The sequence below is a fragment of the Xiphias gladius genome, chromosome 15, assembly GCF_016859285.1.
Source record: "Xiphias gladius isolate SHS-SW01 ecotype Sanya breed wild chromosome 15, ASM1685928v1, whole genome shotgun sequence".
NCBI lineage: Eukaryota > Metazoa > Chordata > Actinopteri > Istiophoriformes > Xiphiidae > Xiphias > Xiphias gladius.
Genome location: NC_053414.1, coordinates 13,679,186 through 13,696,482, shown reverse-complemented (window position 1 = coordinate 13,696,482; position 17,297 = coordinate 13,679,186). Strand labels below are relative to the sequence as shown.

The 17,297-nt window shown below is 40.8% G+C and overlaps 1 long non-coding RNA gene across 2 annotated transcripts in view; it reads right to left on the bottom strand.

Annotated features, from left to right (window-relative positions):
* The window catches only part of LOC120800853, a 43,727-nt gene that overhangs the window by 24,188 nt on the left and 2,242 nt on the right, over positions 1-17,297 (bottom strand). The window contains exons 2-3 of one of the 2 annotated variants that reach the window (XR_005709019.1): positions 16,491-16,589; positions 14,056-14,135 (exon numbers count right to left, since the gene is read on the bottom strand). This is a non-coding gene — a long non-coding RNA (uncharacterized LOC120800853). Of the gene's footprint in view, positions 1-14,055; positions 14,136-16,490; positions 16,638-17,297 lie in introns of both variants that reach the window. The other variant, XR_005709020.1, reaches the window with a different exon arrangement.

Below are 17,297 nucleotides of genomic sequence, written 5' to 3'. Positions count from 1 at the left end.
ACATCAAATACAAACATGGATGAAAGACAGAGGCAAGGCACTTCCAACACAGCTCCTGTATGTGCCATTACATGCAGCAGAGTTCATTAAGCTGAGTATGTGAGGAGAGATAAAGGCCCCTGTATTGGGGGATTTCCCCTTGCTAGCATACTGTCTGAACACGACTGCCAGTGTCTTTAAATACTGTACAAATGCATGGCTGAGGGCGTAGTTTCATCAGGCCTCAGATCCCAGATCTTGTCTTCTTTCCAAACACATATGGAAGTTCCTTCTCTGTTCTGACTTTTTTTTTTTTTTTTTTTTACTAGCATGCTAGTTAAACTGTACATACAGCGATTGAAATATGCCTTTGATAAGGATGAAGAATTGATTTATGGCCGTACTTTTATCATCGCTCACTCATAACCCACTGCCCCCAAGCTCTCTATCCTGTGGAGAGGTTTTTGGGGAGGAAACCACCTGCTTTGATTTATAACCCACATGGATTGAAAGTTGTGGTCAGGACTGCAGTGTGTTAAATCCCTGACATGTTTTCTAGGTTCAGGTGCGCTGCTGGGTTCTGGGCAGTCCAGACTTTGAGCCTGATGGTCTAAATTATCAGCTAGATGTGAACAGCTTTCTTGGTTTATGTGGAAAAAAAAAATTGCAAAGGCGGCAAATGGTAAGAATTAAAGATAATGTGCGATCCACACTAAGGAGGCAAATGGTTGTGAACCTTAGCAAACAAATGTCCACAACCCGAATACGACAGAGCAGGGGAATACGAAGTGGGCCACACAGGGATAAAATAAGCATAATTTTTTACCATTTCAGATGTAGCTTTCTAAGGCCAGAAGGTTTGGCTATAAAACATGCATGTTTCAGAAAATTACAGCCAAAGCATATCCAGTAGAGGAATTCCTGCTGTTTCGTTCAAACACAGGCCAACTGGAAGTGACTTCCAGATTCCTGAATAAAACCTTTAGAAAAAAACATTTAGAGAGGTGACAACTTGTAAGTTCAGTTGAGAAAAGTTGCTGTGAATTTTGTTTGTCACCGTCGTATGTATTTTAATATTATCCATATATGTGGGGTGCTAACGATGGTCAAACAGTAAATCTCTTTTTCTTTCGTTACAATGTTACAAGAGGAGCTTTTTATAGTTGCTCAAAGGAAAAAGATTTGCCTGTGACAGATGTTGTACTGCATGTCAGGATATTTGTAGACATATTAGTATATGATAGTATACTATATGTGTATGTGTCCGCAAGGACTCATAGATGCTGTATAACTGGATAAATATCTGTTTCTCTCCCTTCCCCTTTTTAAAACATGTTTTTAATGTTTTTGGCTGTATACTTTTTAATAGTAGTATGGTGCATACGTAGCATAGAGCAGACAGGAAAGGTCGGGAGAAAGAAAAGGAGTATGACATGCAACAAGGGTCCCCAGCCGGACTTAAACTGGAGACGTTGGGATTATGGTCAGCACCTAAAATCTAATATTACAAAATGATTGTCATAGCTACTATTACAGTGACTACTGATGTTTTTATTGTTGCCATTACTACTGGAAGAATTATTTTTCTTGTATTACCTTCTAATTCTAGTGTTCACATTTTTATTGTTCATTTTGACCCACCTTTTAACATATATAATGCTCCAATACATCATGAGGTATAAACAAACTGGCTTTATGCTTTGTTTTGTCTTCATTAGGTCAACAGTTGTTTGTAACACCGAGCTACAGATGGGACTTCCTCCAGTGAAACACGCTGGCAATAACCTGACAGGGGCTTCCGATACACTGGGATCTGCATTGGAAATGCAGTTCGTCTCCTAGGGCTACAGGCCCTCCTCCATTGTTTCACGGATATCTTGACACCCACTCACCAGAATGGAGGCATGCCGCAATGAACCCTGGGATCTGTGATCCTGCCACCGATAGGCACAGCAGTGCCACAGATTCCATTAAGCTCCAAATTAAAGCAGGAACATCAAAGCGCCTGTGAGGAGGCAGCATGGAGATGTGACAGGGAGAGGGGGAATGAAAATGAGTGAGGGGAGAATAAAGAAAAAAAAGAAGCCTCATTTACGCAATACCCGAACGTGACGGAGCCTAATCCAAATCAATATCTGTGAGTGGTAGAGTGTTGTTACAATGCTAGTGTGGAACATATTAGTGGGAGATGAAAGCATCAAAGTGGTTAGCTAGATGAAATTATGTCTTTTATGGCACGAAAAATAATTGGAAAAATCTGGGAGAGCTGGCATACATTTTTGCTAACATGACCACATGTGAACTGGAAGCAGTAGTTTTCTTCAGCCCAAGAGACATTTTGCAACCAAACTTTCACTGATACCTGACTGACAGCTCAAGGAAGAATCTTTCCACATTTTACCAGCCAACAAAAACAGATATTATGTGCAATAATATCAATGAAATCACTTGACTTGAAAACACACCCACATTCCCACACAGTTTCTGACAGCAGACTAAAGCATTTATAAGATGCTAATAATTTTTGTCTAGGACCTAAACAGTACATCCAATTCCATTTACCGTGCATGTTGTCCATCTCAGTGGCCCTGATTTGTTTCACTCTATATCTGAGAGGCTTTATCTGTGTCCTCCATGCAGAGGGTAGAGTATGGGGTGAACCACTGGGATCATATTGTCTCTATAGATAATCTCTATTTATTTTTCTGTCCAGGGTGGAAAATTTGCAACAAATCCCTCTGGGTTCTGTATGTGTTTTATCACTCAGAGATTCTCCTGCAGATGTTGCTTGTGATTGGGGAAGGGGAAGGACTCTACGTGATACCGGCCGCATAATTCCCAAGGCCTGTCCAGGAGCCTCTGCTGCTCACACAACATCCAGGGAGCGTTGGAGCGCTCTACAAGCATCCGTCTATGGTGGTGAATAGCAGAAGAAGGGCAAAGAGGGTCATTGGACGGGAGGAGTTGGCGGGGAGGGTGGGAGGGTGTTTTTGCGGTCCTACAGCAGTCTGCCTGATTGCATCGCCACACAAGCGTGCCTTCAAAGCCTTCCCCTCCCAACCGCCCAGTTTGACCAGATAAGGGCCCCTTCACGCTGTGGTTCAGCTAGGGGACAGGAAGACACACGGAGGGGTCAACAGTAGTGCCATCTGCTCCCCATGTACAACAAATACTGTACATCTATATCAACAAACTGCTTCACATATCCTGTCCTGCAAATGGAGTGGCTCCTCAGACTGTAGCTTTGATCACGCTATAGGCTTTATATTGAGGCATATACTGTGTAATACATCCAGGATGTTTATTTGTCTGCTCATACAAGCTTCATGAGGACAATGTTGATTGAGTCAATATGTCTGTTCCCTTATTTGGTGCCTCAGACAAATAATGGAGGACTGTTCGAGCGCAGCAGAGAAGGCAGACTGCTGCCGACAGGCTGCCTGATGTATACAGTGTTAACGATCTGCATTAAGGGCATGCTGATGTAGGTCAGCTCCCCATGACATCACATTCCTGTGTTTCGCTAACTGCGAGTGCCGCGACAGTGACTGACAGCGGGCAAAACACACAAGACGTCTCATTCTTGGAGGGAAAGGCACGTTGGAATGCAATTTAATCTGCAAGTAACAATTCCAAAAATTGAGGATGGTGTATCATTTGCCTTGCGGCATTTTTGGATAAGCATGACAGCACCCCAACCCCACACCGCCACAACACAGACACACACAACTATCCACACTCCCATAGTTCCTGAATGGTTCCACAACCTCTGAGTCTACACATCAAGCAGTGTCAGCAGCTGTCACAGAGACCATATCGCGTTGCAAACAGGCAGCAAGGCCAGTGCCTCCAGGTTTACTGCTCACTAAGGTAGCTTTTATAAAAGCTTTTCATCTTTCCCTTTCTTTCATTGTCCTTGATACTTTTTTGTGTCATGAGCAGGACGGTGGCTCTCGGTGCTAACACATTATCAAGCCAATTGGAGATAATAACTATGATCTGGATCTACGTTTAATTAAGTGGTTTCCAGTAGGTTCTAACAGCACACTTGTTTCCCCTATCGTCAGTCTTCCACCACAAAACTGCTCTCTCATGACTTAATCTGAAAACGGTGCTTTCCACTTTTCAGCAGGTAAGACCCGAGGGAGTTTGCCTCTCAACAGCCAGGGCCCCCCAGAATCAGTAATCATACTAAAAACTTCAATTAGATCTGTGGTTCCAACCATTTGATGAATGAATGGTTTACTTGCCGAGACAACATAAGCGGTTGCTGGATACAGTCACCACGCCAGGTAATAAAAACAGGGAATATCAAAGTGTTTAGTCAGTTTATAGACAAGCATGAACTCCGGCGTATAGTATGACCTGCAGTAAGTGAAACTGTCATGTGGGGCCTTGTCAAGGAGCCAAAGAAAACAGAATCAGCTTTGTATAAAAGGAGAAAAGTTACACAATAGAGCCTGTAATACCTGGTCAAACAAACCAGTGATTGATGCATTTCAGACAATGGAATAGTTCAAGAGTTAAAAGGATCATGGGACTGTGACCCAATAGTCTTTAGATCATTTTTCTGGGAGAGGCCTAGATGCGGTAAGTACTTCACCCAGTGGTAATCATGTTGTGTTTGGAAAACCCTGCTTTACATTATAACTAATGGGAAACAAATTGTCTGAACATGTTGTCCCCTCAAACTGAGGGATTCCCTAATCTCAAATCCACAACTGATAGAGACAGACAGACAGCTTTAAACCTCATACCTTCTTCTGTTTGGTTTGGCGGGGCAGGATAATGCCAAGGAAGATCGCGAGTACTGGGCTCATCTCCTTGCACAGGCATGGGAACCCCCCGAAAATGAATAAGTAACATCATAATCCATGACACCACAAGGTGGTGGTGAAACTAAAAAGAGCCAAACATACGCCTCATACAAACATACAGAGAACTAGAGGAAGAAAATCTGAGAGAAAAGACTGTGATATCACATACAGGCAGAGTAGAACAATGAGGCTCTTTCATTGGGGTTCGGTGATGAAGGGAAGATGAGAGGGAAGAGGATAGATGAGGGTAAAGTGTCAGTGGAGCTTCCATGTATTGAATGGCTAAGATCTTGAATCGCACAAGACCACTGAATCAACGCCAGGCATTACTGCAATCTTGCAAATCTTTGGATGTAGTGAATATATGCCAGCTATAGAATACAATGTGCTGGGATTGATGACGAAATTACACACTGTGAGTGTGTGGCTTTATACACGCACACACACACACACACACACACACACACACACACACACACACACACACACACACACACACACACACACACACACACGTACAAGTGTGTGCGTATGTCAGAGGGAGTGCGTGTGTCCATGCGTATGGTGAAAGGGTGGGGCATTGAACAGAGGCCCCTCTAGCCTAGACTTGAAAAGGCATTCTTTCATCATTGCTAATCTCCCAAACATAAACATGAGAGCATCCACACAGTGTCTCTCTCAGGGCCAAAGGGGTGACCCTCCCATGACTGGAGATGAGGGACCGCACAAGTGCAGGACTGTGCGTGCTTTTGGCTGTCTGACTGTTTGTGTTAGGAAGAGTTTCACCGACTGTTATCAATCAACATATCAGTTTAATAACAGTTGTTTGTGAAATCGTTTTGAGATTTTTTTGTAGGTGTGTGTGAAAAGGAGAGTGTGTGTGTGTGTGTGTGTGTGTGTGTGTGTGTGTGTGTGTGTGTGCGCGTGTGTGTGCCTCTTGATGATTGCAAAGGATGTGTGTGTTCCTGTGCTGCTGGGTAAATCAGGCCCCAAACCAGGGCGCGACTCGACATGTGAGACAGTTTCATCCGCAACAACCGACAATTAGTTAGTTTTCCACAATAACCATGTAAACCATAATTGCATGTGGTTTCAACAGGAAAAATTATGTCATGAGCACATAATTTTCAGATATGGGGACAAAGAGAGATTTGATGTCTGTCTGGAAATCGAGTAACTGTACGCTGAGGAACAAATCGGTCATTGCACCCAACCAAACAGGGGGGAATAGACACTGAATCACTTGGGAATGGCTGTCAGGCTTTCAGGGAGCTAGGAAGGTTGAGATATGAACTAGCACAAGGTGGCACTGGGTGGGCTCCTCTCTATAATAGGGACACTTATTTTTCAGGCCTGTATGGCTGGCATGAAATAAGCTCAGCTCACATGACACACGCCTGCGTACACACACACACACACACGCTTACATCCGAGCTTGTACAGTACACTGCACCATTCCCTGTGTACAAGCCAAAGCTGTTTTTGCAAAGCGTTTAAGAGATAAGGCCAGTGAGTTAATGCAGACGTACTGCCATAATCCAGCCCCCCCCCCCCTTCTGACTCTCATCCCCCCTCTCCGCTCTCTTCTAACAGCTTCTCTGCACTTCAGCTGTGTATCTGTGACAGATTAGGGCAGATCACCAAGGATTACCACCACCAGACGCAGCCTCTACACACTGACCACAGACACCCCCTCAGCTCAGAGGGAGACAGGGAGCGAGCTGGATTTAAATTTAATATTGAATAGCTGAATTTATTGATTGTGTGTTGAAAGGTTGTTTTTTTTAATCAGTCCATATTTACAAAAATAGAAAGGTTATAATGATATTTGTTTTAGTGACATGCACTCTTCACATCCTGTAAGCAGTTATTGTATTGCTAGGAGGATGCATGATGCCCCTGTACCTGTCGTTCCTCTGGGATACAGCTGCAGAGTGAATATAGGTCAGACCTCGTTTTTGTTGTTATTTGCCTTTGATGGCTGGATAAAAGGTGTCTACAGTCCCTGTTACTTGCTAATGATCACCCTTTACTAAGAACACCAGGAGCGCTCAGCACCCAAAGCCAAATATCTGACACACAAATCATTACTTTATTTTCTTTGTTCCAGTCTCAACAACTTAATTTTCCTGCGGTGTATAGCTCAGCCTCCTCCAGTGGTCTGTTTCAGTACTGCACATTGGGAAGGAAAAGGGGGGGAAATGTGCTGTGAAGGGTTTATCTCGTGGATTTGATGTGTGTGTGTGAGACAAAATGAAACTGATATTTTACCACTTTTAAATGCGTTGCTTTTGGGTATTTTAAGAGCAACTTTTTACATATGAAATGCTTTTGAAATCAGGGAAACTTTCTGCCTAACTTTCGGCAGTTGTTCACTGTTACAGTCCAGAGAGAATTTTTTACACGTTTCCATTAGAAGGGAGCCTGAATAAATTAGAAACATCATTTATCCCTCTTCATCTATCTACAGCATTTGACAGCAGCAATCTTGTTTATGATCAATAATATATGGATTTAATATGTATATATTAAATACAGCTCGGTTTTTATATAATCAAGTTTTTATCCATATTCTTTATAAAGAGACTTTTTTATCCTCACAATAACTTCTCATACGTCACTGAATTGAACCAAACAGATCAAAGGGAATATTTCACAGTGTTATATTAAGGAGGGGTAAAATTATTTTAGGGGCAAAATCAGATTTGGATTACAGGCACTCATCCTGATCCAAGACTGATGTAAAAACAACTAATTTTAAGAATGCTTAAAATGCAAAATTGTAAATAACAATAATTCAACAGCAAAGCAGCCCTTATTTAGTCTTTAATCCGTGCTTGGATGGCCGGAGACAAAAAGGTGTGTGCATGTGTGTGTGAGTAAATGATGGAGCAGGTGTGTGCGAGATAGGCAGATGGGGGGGTGGGGTGGGTTGGGGGGGTGGGGGTAAGGGGGGACTGAGACCCCACCTGGACTCAGAACAAGCGGGGGACCGACTGGGGACGCGGACACTACACAACACACACTACAAAGGGCTGGCGGGGCGAGGTGCACTAACGCCATAACACAACCAAAGTCCCATTGTTCTATCCCCGTTTCATCTCTCCTCCTTCTCTCCAAATATTTGGAGGAACGCTCTGAATAACATACTGGTACTGAGAATATTGAACTCTGTATATTGTTGAAAGGAACTTAGGCAGTCTGAGTTTTTCGCTCTTCAAAGACGGTTGCTTTGTTTTGTTTGGGTTTTGTTTGCTCCTGTATTTGAATTGTGTACCGTGATTTTGTGGATATCTCATTGTTCCAGGATTTGAGATTGTTGGACAGAGAAGCACCCACTGGCTCATTTATTTTCATTGCATCGTGTGACTCATTGTAATTGCAACACACTGGGAAAAGCAGGCTGAAATGATGCAAAAAATAACAACTGGCTCCTGTTTCCCACTGCCACTACTGGGGAGTTGTTTGTGAGAGAAGTTTGATTCTCCTTCATCATTAGAGTTTCAATAAGACTGTTCCTATACAGGGCTTCCAGGGTGCACATTTCCATACCAGAGCCGATGGGAAGTCAATGATTAAAAATACAAGACCACAGCTTTGCATCAGAGTTCAAAAAACAGAACTTAAAGTGTGGAGCTGAGCTATTAATCATGTGATCAGTGGGGGGTGAGCATGAAACTCGACGATGCAGGGTGACAGCATCATCTTATAGGGTCGTTTGATGGCCCTTTCCTGGGGACCCCAACATTGATTGAGCCCTGAGGGTGCCCTGCGGCGCTGCCCCGTCACCAGGGCCTGACTGACAGCTCTAATGAAGCTCGCCATAGTCGGGTAAGGGACCGCTCCAGAGCAGGCACCAAACTTCAATCGGCCTGTGTGACGTCCAAAGAGTTTTGATTTCTCAGCGGTGGTGAGGGGGTATAAAGGAGACCCCTATGGGCGACAGGCAGACCCGGCCTGCCTTTGAATATTTCTCCGTTTACCGTATGTCAGTTCTCGGTGTTGGAAATGCACAGAGGAGAGATGTCGGGGGGCAGCTGTGGTGAATTTTTCATAGGCGAAAAGATTAAAAAAAAAAAAAAAAAAAGGGGCCCACAGTCATATGGGATTAGGTTTGGATGCTGTCCTATGAATACAAGCTTTTTCATTCTGTGTAACTGTCATAGTGCCACTTTACAATTACAAGGGTTTTTTCAAGCAAAGTTTGGTGTTTTCCCGGTGCGTTTTACTTGATAAGAGGAAAACATGTCAGGTAACTTTAGCTTTCTTCCTAGTTTAGTGAGGATGGATGGAGAAGTTCCCACTGTCAGTGCTCTCCCTCCATCTTTCTCTCATACACACACATCCCTTCTCCATGCGATGGAGGGATATTGAAGAGCAGTGGAACCTCAGAAGACTCATTCTCACTTTGTTCTATTATTCACCATCTCTGGCTTCAGAACTCTCTAGGATCTCCGTGGGGTTACACTCTCTATCGTGATGGAAGGACTCCTCTGCCGCTGAGAGCCTGTTTACTCCCTGGCCCCGGCCCCGACATCCACTGGAGTATACGACTAGTCCCTTACTTCCATGCTCACATCAGAGCCATCAAATATAAATCAAAATCAGACTGGTACAAGCCATTTGTAAATCTCATGTTCACTGGCACTTTTTGAAACCACTTGCTGAATCAAAAAGCGCCATTTCAGAGATTGGTGGCCCACTTCAATCTAGTAGTGATGATGACATTCTGGCAAACGTCACCAAAACAGTTTACTCTGCTGTACACTGTCTTCCTTTTGTTCCTTTCAGTCAGTATGAATCGTTACATTTTCAACCGCTGATACAATACGATCCCCTCTCAGAATGCTCATTTGTACCAGCGTAAATAGTTATTTGAAAGATAAAAGCAAACATGTTTGTTTTTTGTTTGTGTTTTTTCCTCTTCTCGACTCCCCAAAGGCATTTATGAGCACTTTGGTAATAAGTACCAGAGAAGGATTTAGCTGAAGAAGAGGAGCAGAAGGATGCTTTGATGTACTCTTAGATTAAGTGAAGTCTACGGCGATGTCTACAAAAATACATGCAGTGTATACACTGAGCACGGGTAGACAGATTCCTCTCTGCTGGCCCTTCCTCTCTGGTCCCAAACCACCACAGCATGAAAGACAGTCTGTATGTTCCGTGGTAGCAGGAGATTTGTATGGACCTTGTCGACAGCTTCAGATGAACCATTCCCCGAAGAAACACAAACTGGGGAGATTTTTTTTTTTTTTTCTCACTAACTTGTTTTTTTCCCCAACCCAGAAATTTCCCCCAACAAAAAAATCTAAACTTTTAAAAGACTGAGTTCAGAGTTGCTTTGATTTTTGATATACTGCTCTGCTTAAAAGAGATTTAGCAACTAGGCAATGCTCAGAAGACGAGCATTGCCCAAGTGACTCGACACAGTGCCAACGTTTGAGTCAGAGGAAGAAATAGAGAAGGAAGAGGAGGAAAAAAAAAAAAAATCTACAGAGAGAATGATTTTGTTACTTGTTATGAAACAGTCAGCATTTTCGATTTTCTATTTTATGTTAAATTTTAAGCATTGGCTTCAGTGAGATGAACTACTCAGCCAGAGGCAACAAAAAGTCCAACCTTTTCGTATTCTATGTGTTCTAATCACTTGCAAACTAGTTAGTAAGTAGAAAGCACAACCAGCTGGCCAGTGGGTTTTGGACCCGGATGCACGCCTCTCAGTAATAATATACAGCAAGCAGGTTTAAAAATCAGCTAGCAGGCATTTTCTTAAGAAAACATTCCTCAGCACAGTGTGACTGCTATGATTCCCTCTATGCTGTGCTATTTGTATTTGTTTAGGGTGTTAATGAAAGGTTGCATGAATAATTTAACATAAACAAAGCATGTCGTTTCAGATTAACAACGGCTCTTCAAACACACGAAGCAGCCCCACTGTGTGTAGTGTCGAATCTGGTGATCTGATACTGACCTCTACTGGACTGCTCTGCTGCTAAATGCAGGCTCGACTCAACACCGATCTGAAACGCCACCACATGCTGGTCCTTCAACTATAAATTCATTAGAATCTTAGTTAGTGATAAAACAAAAAATACTTTCCATTTTATTGATTTTATAACAGTAAATGTTACTTTTCTAACAATTTTATAAAACATGTCTAAAATTCATATTGTTTCACATAGGAACATAACACAAAAACATTTTTGTTTGTCAAAGCATTGTGACCATTGTGGTATGTAGTGAGAGGGACATTTTACAGTTGAAAAATTAACGTTTTAGTTTTCTTTGATGGATCAACTATCTACTGTTTCTATATTACTGTCTCTCAAACATATATATTCAAATTTCTGTACCCCAGTTTCTTGTTACTTATAGGGTTACATATATGCCTAATAAAGACGTCTGGAATAATTTAATATTGGCATAGAGCTCTACTTTATAATCACATTTTAATTGTCTTTGTGCACAGTTTTATGCTATCTGTGCTTTCCGATATCTGCAACTAACAATTATTCCAATTATCAATTGATCTACAGAATATTTTCATGATGGATATGTCGTTCTGTCCATAAAATGTGATCAAATGATGGAAAATGCCCATCCCAGAGTTTCCCAGAGCCAAATTTGTCATCATGAAATGTCTTATTTTTTGTGACCAACAGTCCAAAACCCAAAGATTTTCCATTATAATAATGTAAAACAAATAAAAGCAGCAACTCCAAAATTGTGTGGTAGCTTGAAAAAACATGATTATATTTAATTATCATAGATGCTGATTACTCTCTGTCAATTGATAAGATTAATTAATCAACTAATTGTTTCAGCTCTACTTTTACGTCAATTCTAAATGATCAAGTATTTTTGTAAGAGCTGATGAACGCTCACCAGCATTCTCAATTAAATGCGATGTCAGCTAAATATTAAATAATAATTTACATATAAAACAGGCAAAGTGTGAGAATGTTATTGTTATTAGTCAACTATGTGATAATTAAGCCTTTACCTCTAATTCGAATGAACTTTTTTGATTCATTCCCCTCTCTTGCTTTCCGCCATACACACACACACACACACACACACACACACACACACACACACGCAAAACTGTGATGTCCAGTTGCCCCAAAGCCCCATCTTTATCGACAACAAAATAATCTTTTTCCCTTTTTTGTTCCCCTACAAGTTGAGGAAGGCCCACTTCCCACTTCGACTCCACTTTCTACCCCCCCCCCCACACACACACACACACACACACATACACATTCAAACACCCACCAGCACTGCCACCCCAGTCAGCTCAATTAACACTGCGGGTCCAAGGGTGTGAATTATTTAGCGATGAATTATTAATAAATAATAACAAAGGGGATCGGGGGAGACGCAGCCCGGTCAATTAGGAGAGAAGGGAAAAGTGAAGGCAAGCCATGGGAGGGGGGAGGGGGGTTGTAGGCAGGGGATCTGCAGATGATCTGATCTGCGCCTCATCATTATCGCCGCCCGTCAGACACAATTACCTCGGCTGCGCGCTACCCGGCACTTCAAACAACAGCCCTTCTCCCCGACTCTGACAGCCCTCCACTTTATACCACCTCTGCTTAGCCAACACACATTCACACACACACACACACAGACACACACACACAATACAAATTCAAGCTTGGACATTAATTATATATTGTAACATGGCCATGAAAAATACTTGCTTATGATTGGCAGGTGTCTGAATAGACTCTTACATCAGGACACCTCAAACCTACAGCAGCTCAGGTTAATAGCTCAACTACCATTCTAGGTCAGCAAGCAAGACACAGTGCCCATAGAAAGTGTTTATCCCTGCCTTGAAGTTTTACAACATTGAAACAAAGGGGACTCGATTGGCTTTTTTTTGCACTGATTGACAGAAAAATAATGTTTAAGGTCAAAGGGAAAATAGATCTATACAAAACAATCTAATACATTAAAAATATAAATTACGGAATACCAGTGGGCCCAAGTATTTGCCACCTTTAACAGGACACACCTAAATCATCACCGGTGCAGCCAGCTGCTTTTTAGAAGTCACATAATCAGATAAATGGAGATCACCTGTGTGTAGTTGGGTTTCAGTTCATTGCAGTAAATGTGCTTAAAGCAAAGGAATAAAACACGAAGACATCCAGGTGATTCCTTTTATAGACACTGTACATTAAACTGTAGCTAGGTATAGCAACACTTGTGCATCACCTTGTTTTACACTTATTAACTCCCAGTGGTGAAGCAAACCTAACTAGGAGTTACAGAATATCAACAAAAACAATAAAAAGTAGATGACAGATACCTGAATACTACAGAAGAAGTCCTGACGCATCTGGTACAGTAACTCTGAATTCATAACCCACTGAGTGAATGACTGCAGGTACTGTATACTCTAAGTGAAGGGTTATACAGCAGTTTTCTTTATTTTTCTCCCTTTTTTTTCTGTATAGTTAACTCAAACAGATTTGACTTGTCATGGTCTATTTATAATTTTCCGCAGGCTTTTGGTATTCAGTTTGCAGATAATAAAAATTCAGGGTTAACCTGTCTCTAAACCTTAGTGCCTCTGTGTTAGACAGTCTCTCAACACAGCAATTTGGATTTGATATGTTGTACAGACAGAACTGCAGGAAACTTTTGGGTGTTTCTCTTTTTAAAAAAAAAAAAAAAAAAACAGTATCAATAAAGTGTAAATTGAATTGTTTTGAAAATATATCATCCTTTTTATATCTTAAGTAATTAACCATGAGCAGTGCGTGTGATCTCAGCTTTACAAAGACGTTCAATTAGCCAACCGGGTATTTCAGACACTGTTATGTCACTTTAACCTATTACTTAGATTGAACGTCTCCAGAGCATCTGTATGTTTCATACCACAAGATAGTGCCAAATATCCAAAAGGTATAAACCTTTTAGAGGGTACTTTTATTGCTGCTCTTTAATCCTTTCCATTAATTTAATCAGTAAGAATTCAACAAGGTATGCTAAGGTCAAGAGAAATACTTTTTTTTTTTTTTTTTTTACCTTATCTGTATGAGTTCAGTGGTGAACATAGTGTTTAATTTTGTGGTGTAATTCATTGTGCATTATGATTTTGTAATACTAATCCATGAGCTCCAGGTGGCAGTCTAATCACATGACGGTTCATGAAGATGAAGAACAATTTCGTTTACTACCTTGACAGTGTAAGGATTGCGCATTGAAAAGCTTATTGCTCTTGAGGCGAAAAACTTACAAAACTCACTGAGTCTGCTTTTTTGTCTGTTGATCCCAGCTACAATGTAGTTGAGAAGGTTCTCTAAGTCCATATTACTGCTGTAATACCTGCAAATATAGACCAACGGAATAATTAATATTCTGTGAAAACCTTGTGAAAGTTAAACAAAGTCATACTATAGTGTAGTATGCAAGAATGTATTTAAGTGTTTGTTTTTAATTGTCAATTTTTATTATTTTCTAAATTTAAAAAAAACTTGATGAGAAAAATATGCAAAGTCAAGAGCAATTTATGTAGGAATTTTGTCATCACAAATATAGAATTACTGCATGCATCACTTTGCTATTCAATAATTAAACGGCAGACAAATCCTTGAAAAAGCAAATTTTATTATTAAAGTGCAGCTTCTCTCAATAGCCTAAAACACAGCAAACTCTTTAGAAAAAGAAATTTGGCACACTTCCCATACATTACTTCATTCAGCAGGGGAGCTGAATGCAGTCTTGTGGCCAATATGAGAGGATAAATCTAGGAGCGGGTTGATGCATAATGGCTGATCAGAAAAAAGAACAGTAACTGGGCAGAACATTTTATCTGTAATTTCATTAGAGTGTCTCTATCAAGTAAAGCTGGTATTGCCAACTTTTTTTGTACAGTTTCTCTGTAAAATGTCAAATAAACGTAATTTAAAAAAAAATACAAGAAATGGTTAGTTTCAAAAGGAAAATGACAACCTCTTTACCGAAAACATACGGATTTTATCCAGCCTCTCTTTCATCCCTCTCTCTGGAAGTATTAATGACTTTCACCAATCTTATTGCACTGGTCTATAGGGTTGGAGCTTAAGGAAAGGAAGTCACACAAATGAACAAATACTTTTATGAATGGCAGTCTGACTCCTCTGTATCTAACAGGTTTTATTATGGTAGTTTTTCAGGCAGGGAGGGTCAGAGAGAGAAGTAATGCCCTACTATGTTCCAGTCCATGCTCTTTTTGAGCCCTTACCAAAAACACAAGTTCTGCAGTTACTTCCCAGCACAACATACCTTATTCACGACAGCAGATGTTATTGCAGCATATTGCATGTATGATGAAAAGCTACACAAATGTTCTGCAAAGGAGACACCATGATTTGTGGAAAGTAAAACATGTTTTTTAAGGCGTGTGCTCAAAGCAGTTGTGTAGTTTTGTTGGGCTTGAAGCTCAGTAGGTAAAAACACAATCAGATACAAGGTTGTCTACTGTACTCAGTTATATGGATCATATTAACGAGGCTCAGATTGCCAAGTGCAAAGCTTATCTATAAAATGCTTAAATATTAATGAACAGACTGCAGTGGTATCTGGTATTTGATTTTCCAGATTGGCATTTTCACTAGTCATGCTTTAGAATGAGAGCCATGTGCAAATTACTCCTTTGCTCACCACATAGCTGAGGGTTCATTGATTAGTTTGCAGGCGAGGAACTAACAAGCCCATATCCATGAATCAGGGTAAGACTGGGTTTGGGTAAAAACTCAAGTCATCAATCAGACTGATTAAAAGTAGTGATGCATACACATATACTCTATGCCAATAAACAGAAGATATATTTCTTTTAAGTAAAACTAATTGTGTGCTATGTGATTATCAAAGAGAGAGGTTGAAAATGCTTCCTTTTTTCTGTCTGTCGCGTGAACACTTAAATTAGGCGGACAAGTACAAACAGGGATTTGTACATATTTCTCAGTCATATTTTTAGTTATACGAAAACAAAACTGACCAATTCGGCACCATCTCAAAAACATGCAGTAACTAATTTTACCAAATTAAATCATCATTTATTATGTATGCAAGTAAGGTAAGGCCAGTTAAATTCTTCCCAAAATCCAGGTCCAAGGTCCAGAGACCAGGACCTTTGGATCTTTGAGAGGGAAAAAAAGGTAACTTTATTTGATCCAAGAAAATATGACTCCTGTCATTGTTTTCAGTTTTCTCAGTCCCATCAATATCATATCCAGCATCAAAAGGGAGGGCTCCGATGTTTTTCATTTCAGGGGGCCCAAACAGCTACACTTAACAGACCCCCATATGAAAAGTTGCTTGTTTGACAGAGTTCAGTCCAAACTACTAATAAAGGTGAAGAACTAAAAGAAGGGAGTATGATCAGAACAGACATTCTTGTCATTTTCTAGTTCTGAAAGTAAAGATATTCTTAAGTGAACTTGTCAAACAACAAAAATCTAGCTTTCACTTAAACTGCTTTCATTATGGAGAGAAACCAACAGAGTCAGACTCACCATGCTTATCTTTGTCAACATTCTATTACTTCCAAACTATTCAACAGTGTTGGTAGTGAATTACAGTAAGTGATTGCTCTTTCAGTAATAAGTAATGTATAGGATTACAATTTCAAATCAAGTTATCTCAGTAATACTTTTTTACTCCCCCAGTTTTTTGGGGTTAAAATGTTTGCTGTCTTACCAGGAGTTGGATAGGAGGGTTGATTTAAGTTTCGTCTTCCATCTCCATCTTCAAATTGAGTGAGCGACTGGTCCGGTCTGTATTGGCTTGGCACAGGGGCTGAGGTGAGAGTAATGTCAAGAGTAATCTCGCTGATTGCACCTGCTGCTGCAGAATAAGGAAAGACATTTGATTTCAAGTAATTTTCACAACAGTGCTTGTGACACGCTAATTTTGGACATTTCATTCCAATAACGTTTCTTAAAGAGCAAATATTGAATATGCAAACACAAGTAAAGGCAGGTTAACTTCCCCACAAATGTTCATAAAAACTCAAGCTCATGCAGACTGTCGATTTAGTCACAACAAAGGGCAACTTACTTTGATGGAGGGAAATTCCCTTAAACCTGCAATAACTGGTTCTTGATTCTTTTTTTTATTCTATTTTTGGCCACCTGGGGGCAGCGTGAAACAAGTTTCGAAGACAACGCAGACATACACTCCCTGAGCACTTTATTAGGAACCCCTGTACACCTGCTTACTCATGCAATTATCCAATCAGCCAATCACATGGCAGCAGTGCACTGCATAAAACTATGCAGACACAGGTCAGGAGCTTCAGTTAATGTTCACATCAAACATCAAAATGGAGGAAAAAATGTGAACTCAGGGCCTTTAACCATGAAACTATTGTTGGTGCCAGACGGGCTGGTTTGAGTAGTTATGAAATTGCTGCTCTCCTGGGATTTTCACACACTAATTCTCTAGAGTTTTTACTGAGAGTGGTAGCAAAAAACCAAAAACATCCAGTGAGCGGCAGTTTTGTGG